The sequence below is a fragment of the Cervus elaphus genome, chromosome 18 (assembly GCF_910594005.1).
Source record: "Cervus elaphus chromosome 18, mCerEla1.1, whole genome shotgun sequence".
Lineage (NCBI taxonomy): Eukaryota > Metazoa > Chordata > Mammalia > Artiodactyla > Cervidae > Cervus > Cervus elaphus.
Window position 1 is genome coordinate 62,912,920 of NC_057832.1, and position 19,946 is coordinate 62,932,865.

General features: G+C 36.8%; 1 long non-coding RNA gene across 1 annotated transcript in view; it reads right to left on the minus strand.

Annotated features, from left to right (window-relative positions):
- Nucleotides 1–5,755: 5,755 nt before the first annotated feature.
- Nucleotides 5,756–19,946, minus strand: part of LOC122674360 — a 603,804-nt gene continuing 589,613 nt past the window's right edge. Inside the window, exon 3 of the long non-coding RNA XR_006334958.1 lies at nucleotides 5,756–5,862. This is a non-coding gene — a long non-coding RNA (uncharacterized LOC122674360). The remainder of the gene's footprint in view (nucleotides 5,863–19,946) is intronic.

Below are 19,946 nucleotides of genomic sequence, written 5' to 3' on the forward strand. Positions count from 1 at the left end.
TTTCTGTAGATTTCTGTAGGTGTAGATTCCTATAGGTGTTTTGTAGGTCTTTATCTGGTTAAGAAGCTCCTGTCTATTCTTTGATTGCTAGAAATTTTATCAGGAATTGGTTTAATGTACTGTTTTTAATATCACTGACTATATTTTTTATTTTTAGTTCTATTGATCATCATTTTCCCCAATCTTTCCTTCTTTCTAGCCTCTATTATACTTCTACTACTTTAATTTCTATTTCTTCATTTCTTTTGTGAATTATCTTAAAATTCAGCACTCAGCACAATATTGCTTAGCTTTCTCTGGCTGTTATGACTGTGTTTTCAAGGTCCATTTATGTGAGTGCAGCTGCTTTCCTTGTGAGGCGTTTGCAGGACACAGGGTCCCAGCTACCTGCACTGGTTTAACGACACACTTCTATTTCAAGTGTTAAGAGCTCATTCTTCAGTGCCCTGGGGCTGTGTCATGTCCAATAGCCTTGTGCCCGTTTATGGTATCAGTGGCACATATATGGCTCTGAGCATGCTCTTTAGTGTCAGCAGTAAAGAAATTACTGTATTAGCAGCATCTCACAGGGCTGGCTCATGTGCCCTTGCTGCAAATGAATATGGAAAAACAAGCACTGGGTAATTTCAGCCTCTCTTGTGAAAGGTGGTTTCTTCTAGCAAGAAAGCAAGGTTGATACACAACTGAGAGTCTCTAGCAGGTAAGCATATGAAAATATTTTGGGGATAAATTCATTAAAACAATGACACATAGTACATTATGACTGATTTGAAATGTTTGTTCTATATTTTCCAAATTTTCAGGAATATGATCATAATATTTTCATAAATAATTCATTTAAGTGAACAATAAGTATCTTGGTTGAGCTACACAGAATAGTTAGTAAAAACTCAAATTCTTCTTTTTCCTTTTCAAAGATAATGAGGTCACCCTGGCTGTCTCCTTCACAAGAGGGACAGACAAGCAAATAATACATGCCCATCATCTATTTCTAGCAAGGAGTATGGAAGGCACTTTAATAGAGATAGTAATAATAGTAGTAATAACTGCTACTTACTACTTACTACTGTTACCACTAGTGTCTAACATTTATTGAGTGCTTGCTATATACAAGGAAATTTTCTAAGCACATCATTCATTTAATTGATTTTAAAAATGAAATAGTGTAAATGAACTATTTCCCATTTTACTGGCCACAAAACTAAAGCCCAGATATCTATTGTCAAGGTACTGATTTGGCACCATGGCCAGCTCTGTCTGGTCATATCAGGGAACTTGTCCTACGTGGACTAAACTCTGATGAGAGAACACAAGTTTATCAGGCTAAGAACCAAGGCAGTGGATAAGTTAAGGGAACACTTAGTATAAAGATGCAGGAGGGATAAAAAGAAGAGAAGCTATATTTTAGTCATTCTCAAGATCACAGACAGGATAGAGAACAATGAAGTTGGAGAGGCAGATAGATGGCCAATCAGGGAAAGAAGATATTTTTTGCAATACTGAGACTGAATGAGATAAAGAAAAGGGATTAGATGGAGGAGATATTTAAAAGATAAAGAGCACAGAATTTGGGGATGTAAGAAATGAGGAAGAGGGGAGAGTCTGAGAAATTTTGGGTTTCTGGCTTGGGTCTGAGGAGGTCTTACAAATAGCTGTGAAAAGAAGAGCAGTGAAAAGCAAAGGAGAAAAGGAAAGATATACCCATTTGAACGCAGAGTTCCAAAGAATAGCAAGGAGAGATAAGGAAGGCTTCCTAAGTGATCAATGCAAAGAAATAGAAGAAAAAAACATAATGGGAAAGACTAGAGATCACTTCAAGAAAATTAGAGATACCAAGGGAACATTTCATGCAAAGATGGTCACAATAAAGGATAGAAATGGTATGGAACTAACAGAAGCAGAAGATATTAAGAAGAGGTGGTAAGAATACACAGAAATACTATACAGAAGAGATCTTAATGAACCAGATAACCGCGATGGTGTGATCACTCACCTGGAGCCAAGCATCCTGGAGTGTGAAGTCAAGTGGGCCTTAGGAAGCATCACTATGAACACAGACAGTGGAGGTGATGGAATTCCTGCTGAGCTATTTCAAATCCTAAAAGATGAAGTTTGTGAAAGTGCTGCACTCAATATGCCAGCAAATTTGGAAAACTCAGCAGTGGCCACAAGACTGGAAAAGGTCAGTTTTCATTCCAATTCCAAAGAAAGGCAATGTCAAAGAATGTTCAAACTACCATAAAATTGCACTTATTTCACACACTAGCAAAGTAATGCTAAAAATTCGCCAAGCAAGGCTTCAATAGTATGTGAACCTAGAACTTCCAGATATTCAAGTTGGATTAGAAAAGGCAGAGGAACCAGAGATCAAATTGCCAACATCCACTGGATCATCAAAAAAGCAAGAGAGTTCCAGAAAATCATCTACTGCTTCATTGACTACGCTAAAACCTTTGACTATGTGGATCACAAAAACAATAGAAAATTCTTCAAGAGATGGGAATACCAGACCACCTTATCTGCATCCCAAGAAACCTGTATACAGGTCAAGAAGCAACATGGAAAACTGGTCTGGTTTCAAATTGGGGAAGGATTACATCAAGGTTGTATATTGTCACCCTGCTTATTTAACTTATATGCAGAGTACATCATGCAAAATGCCAGGCTGGATGAAGCACGAGCTGGAGTCAAGATTGCCTGGAGAAGTATCAATACTCTCAAATATGCAGATGACACTACCCTTATGGCAGAAAGCAAAGAGGAAGTAAAGAGCCTCTTGATGAAGGTGAAAGAAGAGAGTGAAAAAGCTGGCTTAAAACTCAACATTCAAAAAATGAAGATCATGGCATCCTGTCCCATCATTTCATGGCAAATAGATGGGGAAACAATGGAAACAGTGACAGAATTTATTTTCTTGGGCTCCAAAATCACTGTGGATGGTGACTGCAGCCGAGAAATTAAAAGATCTTACTCCTTAGAAGAAAAGCTATGACGAAGTAGACAGCATATTAGAAAGCAGAGACCTGCTGACAAAGGTCCTTCTAGTCCAAGCTATGGTTTTTCCAGTAGTCATATACAGATATGAGAGTTGGATCATAAAGAAAACTGAATGCTGAAGAATAGATGCTTTTGAACTGTGGTGTTGGAGAAGCCTCTTGAGAGTCCCTTGGACTGCAATGAGATCAAATCAGTCAATCCTAAAGGAAATCAGTCCTGAATATTCATTGGAAGGACTGATGTTGAAGCTGAAGCTCCAATACTTGGGTCACCTGATGCGAACAGCTGACTCGTTAGAAAAGACCCTGATGCTGGGAAAGACTGAAGGTCAGAGGAGAAGGGGACAACAGAGAATGAGATGGTTGGATGGCATCACCAACATGATGGACATGAGTTTGAGCAAACTCTGGGAGTTGGTGATGGACAGGGAAGCCTGGCATGCTGCAGTCCATGGGGTTGCAAGTAGTTGCACACAACTGAGTGACTGAAGTGAGCTGATTATAAATCAAGTATACTTTAATAAAAATATAACTCCTTGCTATTTGAAAATAAAAGTTATTCCTTTTATCACTTTGATTATCTTAAACGTAGATATTTAAAATCTTCAGTGGAATACTCCATTTGTTTAAAGTGATTGTAACAGGTGGTGATTTTCAGACATGAGTTTGAGCAAGCTCCCATGATGGTGAAGGACAGGGAAGCCTGGTGTGCTGCAGCCCATGGGGTCGCAAAGTGTCAGACACGACTGAGCAACTGAACAACAACTGTCTTGGGTAAGTGGGTGGATCGTTCATAAAGGCTCTATGCTTAAAGAATGAAGCATATTTAAAGCAAAATGGTCTAATCTCTATTTAGAATGATGCAAATCAACTACCCAATGAAAAATTTCAAATCTCACAATTTCTTTAGAAGTTAGAAAACCTAAGCACAATAAAAAGGTATATATTTTCTTGTGTGACCATAAAATCGCACGCTCTTCAAATTTAGACATCTGACAAGAAAATATTACCCTGTCTGTGGCAGGATTAATTTTTGTTCTGTCAGAACTGACCTAGTGTGATAGTTGTTTTAAGCCCTAGAAATAAAAAAGTGCTACGGTTGCCAAATACTAGGTGCCATCTAGCGGCCATTGAGAATTAAGACAAATGTTCAGAATTCCAAAGTATTCTGATAATTTCCTTTATCTTTTTTTAAATTGTGAGTTATATTTATCACTTTCTGAATGATATAATCCATTTTAACCATGTTTCCAACTCCTCAAATTTGTATTTGTACAAGTGAAACTGCCTTTAGGGCTATTGGTGTCTGGTTAGAATTTTGATTGTTTTAACCTTTCAACTTTGTGTCAAGAGATTTTTCTTACTTCATTTTAGTAGAAGGGATATTCCCATTTAGAACATTCTAATTAAAATTAATGTTAGAGACTGTATTGTTTTCCAAAGATCTCAAATCAATGTTTTCATTTTCTTCCCCAAATTAAATCCAAGTTGGGGATGCCCCACAAAGGTAGACAAAGTGTCAAATAGAAGTATTTGACTGACATTAATAATGTTCATAGTTACTCATTTTGAATGTAGAAAACCAGTAGCTTTGGATTTACACAGAATATATGTGTAAAGACTCATAAAAATATTTAATATTTTAGAATTCCCATATTTAGAACTAGGAAGAAATATGAACAAAATCCAGTTCTAGTGAATGTTAAGAATTTTATATCCAAAAATTTGTTAGAAATAAAAGATTAATAAGTTACAGTGTATCTAATGTTGTGCCTTTAATAAGCATAATAATGTGATACATTACTTGATATTGATACTTATTCTGATTATAACAAAAATCTATAAACAAATAGTAAATGATATACTTCTTATTTTGTCAAATCAAAGTGAAAATTGAGGAAAATTAACGTTAATATCATCTTGACCTCTGGCACTTATATACATATATTATATAGTTTTGCTACAACATATTCATTACATTTTGGTAACAGTTATCAGTCATTTTTGATCAGTTACTTCTAACTTGGGAAATTCTACATTAACCCCATGATAATACCAAGGTTTATCAAGTTTCACTAACCTGACCTAAAAGGACATCACTTCTGAGTAGCAATTCTGGTGAATTAATGGGGCATGAAACATTTAGAACTTATGAAATACCATTTGTTTAGCAGAAATTATATACAAAATGCATGGATAAAGGTCACTATCAATCAACAAGTATTTACTGAATATCTACTATAAACTAGAGACTGGGGACATATCTGTGAACAAGATAGACAATGTTATCACTTTTAAGGAGAGTATTTCATGAGGGATATTTAGGAGAGATAGTCAATGGATAATTGAAAAAAATTATGGTGGATTGGAAAATATGAGACCACTTAGATGTAAAATAGAAAAACAATTAAGGGGGTCTTAATTTACTTCATAATTTGAAAAGGTTGAAAACTACTTATCTAGGCCCTTCTATAAGCACTTAAGAGATTTATATTCAGAGAGTGGTCTAGGGTAATATCCTTTCCTATCATAACTAGCTCCATTATAATGAGTTAACACCTGTCGCTGAGTTTTAAAAATAAAATACTAATGAAAACAGTAACCCATCACTATAATTGTGTCTCACTATCTAAAGCTTAGAAGAGATTTGTTTAACCAGGATATTGAAATGTTTAACTCAGTAGAACATAGCATGAAATTATTTTTTTACCAATCACTGCCCTAATGAGAACAATGTTAAATCTTACCTTCCTTCTGGGTAACATCTCCTAAGGATATCTGAGCAGATTTCTACAGCTTTCCAGTCATTTCCAGCTATTAAAATCTCAGTCACTCTTAGTTCAATTTATTTTCTCCTGAGTAGAACCTGAATCAGGGAAAGGGGAAGAAAATTGGTATGTTACTACACGCTTTATCTGTCTTTCAATCTAGATTCTTAAATCTGGAATTGGGTAGAAGGATTATAGAGAAAGGGTAAAAATCTTTTCCTTAACTGGGCACATGGTGGAGTGCCCTGTTGAGTGCACTGCGTTCTTAGGTATCATTGGTTAATGCTGTATGGAGGGAATGTTGATGCTGGTCCTCTTTTAGGAAATGTGACTTAGCCTTGTTTTAATAGCTACTCCAACACAGCCTTGCCAGTTTCCCTTCTTCTTCCAGAAGAGAACTCTAGCTCCAAAACCCACTCTCAGCTTGTATCACTGGGGTCTCAACAAGATGATTTACATTCAGGTATCCTCATTTGTGTCCACTTAATCCCTAGGAAACTGATGCATCCTTGCCGTGCCAAAAAGTTTGGCTAGGTGGATATGGGGCATAACAAATGCTAAATTTAGAGAGTGTGAGGGAAACCTTACTTGAATACCAGTAATTTCAAAATTAGGGTAGTAATAGGTATTGCGATGAAAATCAGGATGTGAGACATATGAAACCATTGCCTAATTTATGATTAAAGTGATCTTTCATCCCCCAATATTCTTAGGTATATTTAATACCCAGCATAGCCTAGGTAAGGCAATAGAGAATAAGCAGTGTCATGTAAAATTTTTAAGTTGAAGACCTACTAGCTGTTTCCAGGTTCAAGATACTGGACTCAAGGGAGCAAAGAAATTTGAAAATAGTGAGTGGAAAAGGGAGATATTTAATTCAGTTAAACAACCAGGTAACGTATATCACTAACACTGTGTGTGTATATTTAGTCACTCAGTCATGTCTGACTCTTTGCAACCCCATGGACTGTAGCTCACCAGGCTCTTCTGTTCATGGGGATTCTCCGGGCAAGAACACTGGAGTGGGTTGCCATGCCCTCCTCCAGGGGATCTTCCCAACCCAGGGATCAAATCCAGATCTCCCACATTACAGGTGGATTCTTTTCCATCTGAGCCACCAGGGAAATCCAAGAGTACTGGAGTGGGTAGCCTAACCCTCTCCAGGGTATCTTCCCAACCCAGGAATCGAACCAGGGTCTCCTGCATTGCAGGCAGATTCTTTACCAGCTGAGCTACCAGGGAAGCCCATTGCTAACGCTGGTATCTGGTTATTTTAAACAAAACTGGTTATACAGATGTTACTTTAGGTAACAGTCCATACCATATAAAATCATTTCTACAAAACCTAACATTTTTGTTGCAAAAAATGATTTTCTTATTAAAGAAGTAATGGATAAATATAACCACTCTCTGAAATGATATGTTTCCTTTTTCTTCATGTCTTATTGTAAACTATAAAACATGCATATTAAAACCATGTCTAGAAAATCCTTTTGAGCTCCTTAGAGAAAATCATCTATAAATACAAGAGCTTATTATGATTACTTGGTGGGTGTTAGACAATAAAAAAGCCCACATGATTTTTTATTTGCATGGCACTTTATTTATTTTTAGCTCAATTATCTTGATGCCATTGTAGAAATAATGCTCTATTGAATCAGAGCCCACAAAATCTTTATGAATAACCTATTGGCACTCTAGATCACACCTGATTAATGCTAAAATAAATGTGAAAGCAGTTTTATTTCTGTTAGAAATGCTGGTTCTACTTATCTTTTTTTAAATGGTAGAAGCAAAGAAACAGAAAGTTGAGTATGCATGAGACTGATTACGGAAATTTTGCTGGTAACATATTCAAATTTCTATTCCGATCAATGCTACACTACTTGTTCAAGTGAGGAAGCATATGGATTCCTTTATTTTGAGATGTCTTGCCTCATCTGGAAATAGAGAAATGGGAAGCTCACTTAAATAACATCTACAAGTATGCTATAAAATTTTATCCATTTTGTCTTGGTGTTAATCTCTCTAAAGTATATTACACACATTGCAATATTCTTAAAATTAGATAAATATTTGCTTGAGATAAAAGCAATATAAAGTAAAACTATTAAAGGTAGTTATGGAAAGGGAGAAATATATGCCAAGGAGTGAAAAAAAATACAACAAAATTATTTAAAACAAATCAATAAAAATTAGATTTAGTGGAAATAGTTGCTTGGAAAGGAAACGTGTATGCCAAGAAGTAGTAGCAGTAGGGAAAGAATGGCAAGAAGTACTGAGAAAGACATCTGCTTTAAAAAATGTCCATACTATCGCCCTTTACTCTTCTCTTCATTGGAGTCTGGCTGGAAATGAAGGGAAGGCTAGCACTGGAAAGGTTTAAGTTTGTTGATTCTTCCCTTTCAAAAATTAAATAGGGACACTGCTTAAACATAAAACACACACAGGCTTGTTTATTTCCTACACCTGTTCAAATGCCAATAAAATTACAGTAAAGAAACAATACATAATGGAGAGGGTGTGGAGAAAAGGGAACCCTCTTACACTGTTGGTGGGAATGCAAACTGGTACAGCCACTATGGAGAACACTGTGGAGATTCCTTAAAAAACTAGAAATAGAACTGCCATACGACCCAGCAATCCCACTGCTGGGCATACACACCGAGGAAACCAGAATTGAAAGACACATGTACCCCAGTGTTCACTGCACCACCATTTACAATAGCTAGGACATGGAAGCAACCGAGATGTCCATCAGGAAACAAATGGATAAGAAAGTTGTGATACATATGTACAATGGAATATTACTCAGCTATAACAAGGAATGTATCTGAGTCAGTTCTAATGAGGTGGATGAATCTGAAGTCTATTAAACAGAGTGATTTAAGTCAGAAAGACAAACACAAATACTGTATGTTAATGCATATACATGGAATTTAGAAAGACAGTAATGATGATCCTATATGCAATGCAGCAAAAGAGTTGTAAAGAACAGACTTTCTGGACTCTGTGGGAGAAGGCAAGGGTGGGATGCTTTGAGAGAACAGCACTGAAACATGTATATTACCATGTGTAAAATAGATGACCAGTGCAAGTTTGATGCATGAAGCAGGGCACTCAAAGCCAGTACTCTGAACAACCTGAAGGGATGGGGTGGGGAGGGATGTGGGAGGGGGGTTCAGAATGGGGGGCACATGTGCACCCATGGCTGATTCATGAAAATGTATGGCAAAAACCATCACAATATTGTCAAGTAATTATCCTACAATTAAAATAAATTAATTAATTTTAAAAATTACAGTAAAGAAATAGTGAAGTGTTAGAAAAAAAGAAAAAGTAAAGTTGGAGGAAGAAGAATGAATGAAAGCTTTCAACACAGTTCTACCTGTAAGGTGCGGGATTGGTAAAGATGGTAAAAATGCTGAGTAGGAAGCTGATAGCTTTGCAAACATAAGCAATTTGCTGGTTTATTTCAATGGCTAAGTCATGTTTGACTCTTTAAGATCCCACAGACTGTAGCATGCCAGGCTCCTCTGTCCTCCACTATCTCCTGGAGTTTGCTCAAATTCATGTACATTGGGTTGGTGATGTTATCTAACCAATTTAGTCATTGCTGAATTGCTAACTATGAGTACATATCATTTAAATTAAAATAAAACTTACTTTATACAATCACTGATTTGAGTATCTCCATTTGGGAGTTATTTCAACCACAAACTCAATGAAATATTACTTGCATGTGTCAAAGCTTTCTATATCATTGAATGTGAAGCCAAAAAAAAAAAAAAAACACCCTCAGATGGCAAAGTATTAGATAATGTTTAGTAATGTTGTTTTGTTGCAATTCTCTTCTTGTACTTGGGAGAGTTCCACAAAGTAGAGCTATTCTAGTTTTAGATATGATAATTTTGCCTGAAAACATAATCACTTTAGAACACTTCTCAATTGTCCTCTGGAACTTCTCAGTTCAGTTCAGTTCAGTTGCTCAGTCGTGTCTGACTCTTTGTGACCCCATGGACTGCAGCACACCAGGCTTCCCTGTCCATCACCAACTCCTGGAGTTCACCCAAACTCATGTCCATTGAGTTGGTGAGGCCACCCAACCATCTCATCCTCTGTCATCCCTTTCTCTTCCAGCCTTCAATCTTTCCCAGCATCAGGGTCTTTTCAAGTGAGTCAGTACTTCGCATCAGGTGGCCAAAATATTGGAGTTTCAGCTTCAACATCAGTCCTTCCAATGAATATTCAGGACTGATTTCCTTTAGGATGGACTGGTTGGATCTCCTTGCAGTCCAAGGGACTCTCAAGAGGCTTCTCAAACACCACAGTTCAAAAGCATCAATTCTTTGGCGTTCAGCTTTCTTTATAGTCCAACTATCATATCCATACATGACTACTGGAAAAACCATAACCTTGACTAGATGGACCTTTGTTGGCAAAGTAATGTCTCTGCTTTTTAATATGCTGTCTAGGGTGGTCATAACTTTCCTTCCAAGGACTAAGCGTCTTTTAATTTCATGGCTGCAGTCACCATCTTCAGTGAATTTGGAGCCCAAAAAAATAAAGTCAGCCACTGTTTCCCCATCTATTTGCCATGAAGTGATGGGACCAGATGCCATGATCTTAGTTTTCTGAATGTTGAGCTTTAAGCCAACTTTTTCACTCTCCTCTTTCACTTTCATCAAGTGGCTTTTTAGTTCTTCTTCACTTTCTGCCATAAGGGTGGTGTCATCTGCATATCTGAGGTTATTGGTATTTCTCCTGGCAATCTTGATTCCAGCTTGTGTTTCATCCAGCCCGGCATTTTGCATGATGCACTCTGCGTATAAGTTAAATAAGCAAGGTGACAATATACAGCCTTGACATACTCCTTTCCTATTTGGAACCAGTCTGTTGTTCCATGTCCAGTTCTAACTGTTGCTTCCTGATCTGCATACAGATTTCTCAAGAGGCAGGTCAGATGGTCTAGTATTCCCATCTCTTTCAGAATTTTCCACAGTTTATTGTGATCCACACAGTCAAAGGCATTGACATAGTCAATAAAGCAGAAATAGTTTTTCTGGAACTCTTGATTATCCAGTGGATGTTGGCAATTTGATCTCTGGTTCCTCTGCCTTTTGTAAAACCAGCTTGAACATATGGAAGTTCACAGTTCACGTATTGCTGAAGCCTGGCTTGGAGAATTTTGAGCATTACTTTACTAGTGTGTGAGATGTGTGTAATTGTGTGGTAGTTTGAGCATTCTTTGTGTTTGCCTTTCTTTGGGATTGGAATGAAATCTGACCTTTTCCAGTCCCGTGGCCACTGCTGAATTTTCCAAATTTGCTGGTGTATGGAGTGCAGCATTTTCACAACTTCATCTTTTAGGATTTGAAATAGCTCAAGTGGAATTCCATCACCTTCACTAGCTTTGTTCATAGTGATGCTTTCTAAGGCCCACTTGACTTCACATTCCAGATCACACCATCACAATTATTTGGGTCGTGAGGATCTTTTTTGTACAGTTCTTCTGTATATTCTTGCCACCTCTTCTTAATATCTTCTGCTTCTGTTAGGTCCATACCATTTCCATCTTTTATTGAGCCCATTTTCGCATGAAATGTTCCCTTGGTAAGTCTAATTTTCTTGAAGAGATCTCTAGTCTTTCCACTCTATTGTTTTCCTCTATTTCTTTGCATTGATCACTGAGGAAGGCTTTCTTATCTCTCCTTGCTATTCTTTGGAACTCTGCATTCAAATGGGAATATCTTTCCTTTTCTCCTTTGCTTTTGGCTTCTCCTCTTTTCTCAGCTATTTTTAAGCTCCTCAGACAGCCATTTTGCTTTTTTGCATTTCTTTTTCTTGAGTATGTTATTGATCCCTGTCTCCTGTACAATGTTATAAACCTCCATCCATCCATCCATAGTTCATCAGGCAGTCTGTCTATCAGATCTAGTCCCTTAAATCTATTTCTCACTTCCACTCTATAATCCTAAGGGATTTGATTTAGGTAATGCCTGAATGGTCTAGTCATTTTCCCTACTCTCTTCAATTTAAGTCTGAATTTGGCAATAAGGAGTTCATGATCTGAGGAACTTTTAGTGATTCATATTATTACAGTTTAAAAGAAAGAAGAAGCTAGTGTGAAGGAAAGAAGGTGATGTTTAAAGATATGTTTCTCCTCAGGCTTCCAAGAATTCCTCAAAGCCTACATTCTTGAAGATATTATATGACCTCTCTGATACCTGACCTCATTGTTTTCTTAGTTTAGTTGGACAAAGCCCTCTACTACATGCTAAGTTTAGGGTCAGTGACAAAGTTTAGTCCAGTTACTTTGTAGTCAAAATGTACACTCCAGATATCACACTATCTTGAAAAGATCTCATCAAAAACATTAAGGCATTATAAATAATTTTTATAGAATAAAGATGTTCTTTTTGTCCCAAAGGATCTTATGGGCTAAATTCTGTTAAATTAATAAAACGCTATTAGGCTGAGGTAGCTCTAATGCCATGGAGTGACCTATGTGAGGAATTCAAAACCTAAACCTGTCAGTGCCTCAAGGTTACAAAATTGAAACCTTAGGACAATCAATCATGAATAGTCAACTAGGCTTTTATCTATAGCCAATCAATAATTATCTTACTTTGCTTTCATCTTTTTACTATGAAATTCTCTCCCGATCTCCTGTGGGATGCAGCGTTCCTAACCACTTCCACTTTGGCATTGCCCTATTCAAATCAATTTTTGCTGAAATAAACTCAACATTTTTAATAGCCCTCTATTTATCTTTCAACACTACCAATGAATTTTTTGGTCAATTTTAATTTGAAAATTAAATAGTTTGAACAATAGTTCTCCTCTTGAAATTTTGAAAAATTTGTTGCATTAAATACATCAATCCATACAAAAAAGGTTAGCTCAAAAACTGTGTTCAACTGCTGACAATATTGTCTTATTATAGTTCAGTAGAAGGCCTGACATTTTATTTTTGTGCCACTATTCCAGTAATAGAGCTACTTGCTTCTAAAAATATTTATTGGTTTCCTTTCTTATGAAACAGTATTTTTTTTTATTCTTGCAGATAAGAAAAACAGCTAACCCACTGAAAAATAATCCAAAATATTGTGTAAAGAGAAGTAAGATAAGCCACAGCTTGATTCAGAAGGATTATTCCCATAACAACCTTGTGAGCAATTTATCAAACTGCCTTATTGAGTGAATGCATTATTTGGGAGCAGAAAAACATAGAGTAAATAATCCAAGAATGTGATTGGGTTTATTGACTAAATAAATAAATAAAAAGTATGAGGCAAATTGAATTTTATTCAATGTCTTACTGAGGACTATAGCCCAGGAGACAGATACCTGTGAGAACTGTTCCAAAAGGGAGAGGCCACTATATAAGTGATTTTGTTTAAAGAGTGTCTGCACTCTATCTACCATGCTGCTGCTGCTGCTGCTATGTCGCTTCAGCCGTGTCTGACTCTGTGCGACCCCATAGATGGCAGCCCACCAGGCTCCCCCGTCCCTGGGATTCTCCAGGGAAGAACACTGGAGTGGGTTGCCATTTCCTTCTCCAATGCATGAAAGTGAAAAGTGAGAGTGAAGTCGCTCAGTCGTGTCCGACTCTTAGCGGACTGCAGCACACCAGGCTCCTCCATGGGACTTTCCTGGGATTTTCCAGGCAAGAGTCCTGGAGTGGGGTGCCATTGCCTTCCCCTATCTACCATATGTCTCAGTAGAAGGTCATTGCTTTGTCACAAGGCACAGACATTTCAGTTAATAATTTTAGTGCTTTTGAAAGTAAAGAAAAATGAAAGAATCCATGTTCATAAACAATTTTTTTCACTGAAATATAACTCTTTAAGGGTTTACACTGCTTGTTTGCCCTAAATAACAGAGTGCTTCATCCTGAATTTCTTTCAGGACATACACTGTAGGTCAGCAGCTGCAACGGCTAATGACTTCATCCTTGTACAACAGGATGGTGAGCAACATTCTTCGTTTTATGGAGTTAAAATTTTTGTCATCCTGAAAACTGGCTCAAACATTCCCCTTAGAAATATGTTTTACCTAGCTATTTAGTAGATTCTCTGAAGTATGTTCAAATGTTTCATTTTAATAAGAGTCCATGCAGAGTATATATGGGGAGCCACTTTCTGGGGTATGTGTTAATTTCATAGGGTTATAATTCAAAAGATATCAAATTAATTCATCTCTTTTTTTCTGGTCATTTAGAATTTTTGTTGCTTATATGAAAGACACTAATGGCTATAGCTAACTTGACCATACCTTCTGTTTTATCCAACAGGATGGCAGTAAATTCTACCAATCAATTGTACCTCAAAGATTAAAATATCTTGTTGGTTGTCTCAGAGACTAGAATCTTATGTTAGAAGAGATTTATTCTAACATGCCTGCTTTATTTTAACCTGGGCATCCTTGAATATAATTTAAATAAGATTCTCTAAGAATCTCACTGATGGAAGGGGAATTGGAGGGCACCTAGTACAAAACTATCCAAAACAAATCTCCTGAAAGAGTTCAAGGGAACAAAGTGGGACAGCCCACCTCCCACAGAAAGTCCCTCTTAAAAGGAAAGAATATTCATTCATCAATTTCTCAATTCCTTTATTCACTCACTTATTAAGTATTCAGTCTTAACACTTTGGGATTTGAATTTAAAAGTATAATTTAAAAAAACCATTACTTCATAGGTGATTTTGTTCACAGACCATCTTAAATGATAGGATTACAATATTGTATATTTTAAGGGCAAATGCAAATTGAAAATAAGGGGTTTAATTGTCCCTGGTAAAAATTAGGAAAGATAGGCCCCTTTCCCATTTCTTAGCACATTTTCTTTTGTAAACTTGCAATTGTAAATTCTTCCTCTGCCCCTTTGAGGTGTATGTAAATCTTTTTAAAAGCCTCTTGCTAGTTTTACAACCAAGAAATATCTTTCTTAGGGGCCTGGGATCCATCCTTTTGGAATGTAAACACCAAGGGAGAGAGTGCCCTATCTCTCAGTTTCTGTGGGAGATGCAATTCCAGTTGCAAAACTATCTCCTGTCATAAAGATATGAGAAATTTGTTTTTCCTTTGTATAAACCTAATTACCAGGTGAATTTAGCATAAACATTGTGATAAATGGTACTGTTAAGTTCTCTTACTTGAGAGCTTGTTATTATTTATCTTGAGGATCTATATATAATGGGTCATAACTGCTTGGCTCTATAAAAGCATGAGACCTCTCTCTCTTTGCAGTCTCTTAGCAGATTGCTTGTGATGTGCATGCTATGCTCTTTACTGCTTATTCAATAATAAAATTGCTTTCTTTCTCTTCTACATTCATGGAGAGGTTTTCTGGGATGGGAAGATTTTGTTTTTAACTATATTTCTCAAGCAACACTTAAGTACTTCCCAAGAAGAACTGTTAATATGAGGCACTTGAGAGACTTAATAAACAAATTCCTCCCACAGATCTGCTGAGTTAGAATTTCTTGGGGCCCAAGAATTTGTGTTTAAAAATAAATGCTCCCTGTTGATTCTAATGGATGGGCATTGGGATCCTGAACTAATTTGATTATTTGTATTGACTTATATAAACATCTGCTAAATTCATGCGTGTGAGACATTTCATGCCCAATGAAAAGATAAATTACTCAAGTTCAGGGACTCTACCTTATTTGAAATTTGACTTTTGTATACAATGAGAGCATAATGGTACTTGGTGTATAGCAGTGACAATGAATCCCGCTTTGTTTGTTGGCATTTTGACAATGTCAAAGTGAAAAAAATGTTATAACTTCTCTCAGAAATCCATTTTAATTTTTCTCTTTTTAATCCATCCTTAGCTACTTATCCTCATGAGAAATGGAGTATTTTCAGCCACATCAACAAACAAGGATGTTACTGTCATCACAATTCCGGTCCTCCAAAGGTCAATTCCTGAGCCCTAAAGTATTTTTCTACCAGGAATATGGTAGTCATCAGGCTAAAGCCACTTCCAATAATGAACACCGAGGAACTCAACATGTACCAGTCCAAGATAGCTGAGGTGCCTATCAAAGGAATGATACCAGTGAGCCCAGACTCTTGCATCTTCCCATACATAGAAAAGTGCTAAATTCCTTAACCTGGGATATCTGGTTTTCCTTAATTCACAAAAAATACTTTTGATGTTCAGACTACCTATCCTGTGTTGCAAACTATATAACCTGACTCCTCCCTGCCTCCTCAAATCAGTTCTCTCAGGTTTACTAGAGATGCTGTCTCTTCGGTTTGAAGTCCTAAATATTATGACCAAATAAAACATAACTCTCAACTTGTTAGGTTGTGACTATCTTCAAGTCAACACTAAATTCCTGATACTCCCTTTAAAGTCCCATCATCTCTTGTTAGTATACTACTTAACATGCTACATTATAAACTAAGTTTTCAAAACTTACATTCTACCCTGAATTATAATGCTCAAAATTCTCCAAGTCAGGCTTCAACAGTACATGAACCATGAAGTTCCAGATGTTCAAGCTGGATTTAGAAAAGGCAGGGAAACCAGAAATCAAATTGCCAACACCCGTTGGATCATCAAAAAAGCAAGAGAGTTCCAGAAAAACATCTACTTCTGCTTTATTGACTATGCCAAAATCTTTGACTGTGTGGATCACAACAAACTGTGGAAAACTGTTAAAGAGATGGGAATATCAGACCACCTGACCTGTCTCCTAAGAAATCTATATGCAGGTCAAGAAGCAACAGTTAGAACTGGACATGGAACAACAGACTGGTTCCAAATTGGGAAAGGAGTACGCCAAGGCTGTATATTGTCACCCTGCTTATTTAACTTATATGCAGAGTACATCATGCAAAATGCTGGGCTGGATGAAACACAAGCTAGAATCAAGATTGCTGGGAGAAATATCAAAAACCTCAGATATGCAGATGACACCACCCTTATGGCAGAAAGTGAAGAAGAACTAAAGAGCCTCTTGATGAAAGTAAAAAAAGAGAGTGAAAAACTTGGCTTAAACTAAACATTCAGAAAACTAAGATCATGGCATCTGGTCCCATCACTTTATGGCAAGTAGATGAGGAAACAATGGAAAGTGACAGAATTTATTTTTGGGGCTCCAAAATCACTGCAGATGGTGATTGCAGCCATGAAATTAAAAGACACTCCTTGGAAGAAAAGCTATGACAAACCTAGAGAGCATATTGAAAAACAGAGACATTACTTTGCCGACAAAGGTCTGTCTAGTCAAGGCTATGGTTTTTCCAGTAGTCATGTATGGATGTGAGAGTTGGACTATAAAGAAAGCTGAGCCCTGAAGAATTGATGCTTTTGAACTGTGATGTTGGAGAAGACTCTTGAGAGTCCCTTGGACTGCAAGGAGATCCAACCAGTCCATCCTAAAGGAAATCAGTCCTGAATATTCATTGGAAGGACTGATCCTGAAGCTGAAACTCCAATACTTTGGCCACCTGATGTGAAGTACCGACTCACTTGAAAAGACCCTGATGCTGGGAAAGCTTGAAGGCAGGAGGAGAAGGGGATGACAGAGGATGAGATGGCTGGATGGCATCACTGACTTGATGGACATGAGTTTGAGTAAGCTCCGGGAGTTGGTGATGGACAGGGAAGCCTGGTGTGTTGCAATCCATGGGGTCACAAAGAGTCGGACATGACTGAGTGACTGAACTGACCCTGAATTATTATTATTTAAATCTATTAAGTTTGTTCCTGTTTAATTACCATAAGAAAGCAAATCAAAATAAAACATTTGGATAATTTTTCTTAATTTTCTGGTAGCTGTAACAAGTGATAGTGCTATAAAATATTATCAGTTATGACATCTTTTATTTTAAAAAGTTTTCTCATTTATTAATGCAATATCATAATTTATGAGATTCGTAGATACTACTGTCTATGACGGGCACATTTATTTTGCACAGTAACCTGTGTTAGGGATACAAATAAGAAACAAATAGTTTATTTATTGAAATAATTAAACTAAAATTTTAACTGGCAATAGCTATGTTCAATATTCAAGTTTATTTCTAGGTTTTTCTCATTAAGCTTATTACAATTCTTAATTATGACAATTTCCAAAATAATGCATGTATTTACACCTGTGTTTATTATTAACAATATGTGTTTATTATTCTGCCCCTGTTGTTTTTTAAACAACGGGCAAGCAGTCTTATAAAGAGAATTGAAGAGTCACAATCATTTATTGATTGGAAATAAACTACATTATGTAAATTTTGTTGGTTTTACTCAAAGATTTCCTGGGCAGAACTCATCAGAATTTCTCATTGTTAAAGTACTGCCTCAGGGTTTAGTTCTTGGACTCTAATTTTTTTAATAGTTATTTAAAACTTAGGTTCATTTGGAGGAAAGTTTAATTATTCAAAATTTACTGATATATGTATGTATGTATGTGTTTTTATAAACTGTGCTTGCTTATGTAACTCCTGAAAGAACATTCAAATTCAGTATTACCAAGTTGAATATTATCTAATTAACCAACAATGCCTGACAGACTGGGAGGTTATCTGGAGACAATCATAGCCCTCAGGTCCTGTGAGGCACTGGGTGCAGCTAAGTGCCTTTAATTCCCCAAGGGTGTTATTAGCTCATGGTAACAATGCTCCCTTGAGTTGTTTTATTGCTTTTATAAAAAGTCTTCCTTGTGAAGAAAATGTTTATTTTTATGCAGGAGGAGGATGAGGTTGACAGTTTAGACTGTTGAGTGAATAGAGTTACTTCAGACTTATGGTACATGCCATGACAAATTTGCTCATTTAGAATACTTACCAGCCAGTCTGGATGCTTTGACTACCTCAGTACTGCTACAAAGCCCAACTTCCATATAAAACAATGGCAAAATTGTGTTTTCAAGTTAATGTTGTGCATTCTCTAAAGTTAGAAGGTGACCCATTTTGTAGAAAAGCTGCATGTGAAAAGCTGATCAATGATTCAGTGCAGAACAACATTTGGGGTACAGGAATGAATGGTCTCAAGCCCCATGATTAAAGAGATCAGCTGATGTGGAGAATACAAATAAATGCAAATGTGACACACATAACAGAAAGTTTTCCTTTGATACCACTGTTTCTTCCCCATAAAACCAACTCCAGTGGTTTTCCAAGTCACGTAGAATAAAATCCAAACTTTTTATTATGACCTGGGAAGTCTTGTTGACTTGAGAGGAAAAAAAAAAAGCAACATTAAGTGTTATGAGTTGAATTATTCAGTGTCTTATTAAAGACTATAGTCCGGGAGACACAGCCTCTCAGATAGCTCTGGGAAACTGCTCATAGATGTAACAAAGGAGATCAGTATATACATGATATTTGGTGAAGGGTACAGGTAATCAAGCACCCATTTCAGTAGGGTCTTGCTGCTAGTTTTGAGGAACAGACATCTTAATGTTTTAGCACTTTTCTAAGTACTGGAAGATGTAAGAATTTGGGTTCATAAAATTTTGTTCTGAAAGTATCTATCTGAAGGTCTGTTCTGCCAGTTTTTCCAGAGCACAGAGTGCCTCACTCCTGATCTGCACCCTGAATTCCTTTCAGGGTGTGCTATAGGTCAGTAACTGCAATGGCTAATGACTCAGTCCTTGTCGAACCAGATGGCAAGTGACATTTTTTTTGTTGGCAGCTTCACACAAGCTAGTTCCAATAGTCATCTTTTACCTCATCCTCAGGCTCATCTTTTACCTCCTCATAATATGCTAACCCTGCCAGTCTTCCTTCTCTCATTTGAAAAGACCAAGCTTATATCAAGATTTTGCACTTGCTTTTCTCTCTGAAATGGAATATTCTTTCCCCAGGTCTTCACCTAGCTGCCTTTTCTCATCATTCCAGTCTCAGCTAGGATATCACCGTCTCCAAGAGGTCACCCTTTTAAAACAAGTGTCTCCTACACATTCTACTCCATTACTCTGTTTCAGTTTCTTCACAGCACATATTAATCACTGACATTATTTTATTAACTTAAATGTCTGAATTCACTAAGAAGAATAAGTTCATGAGGGTAGCAACTGACTTTCTTGTTTGCATTTATAACCCCAGCTTCTAGAAGAGTGTCTCACATACAATAAACAATCATATGAATGTATGTGTAATTAATATATATCCAACTTTACCATTACATACCTTTATACCTTTTTAGTTGACTACCTGTCAT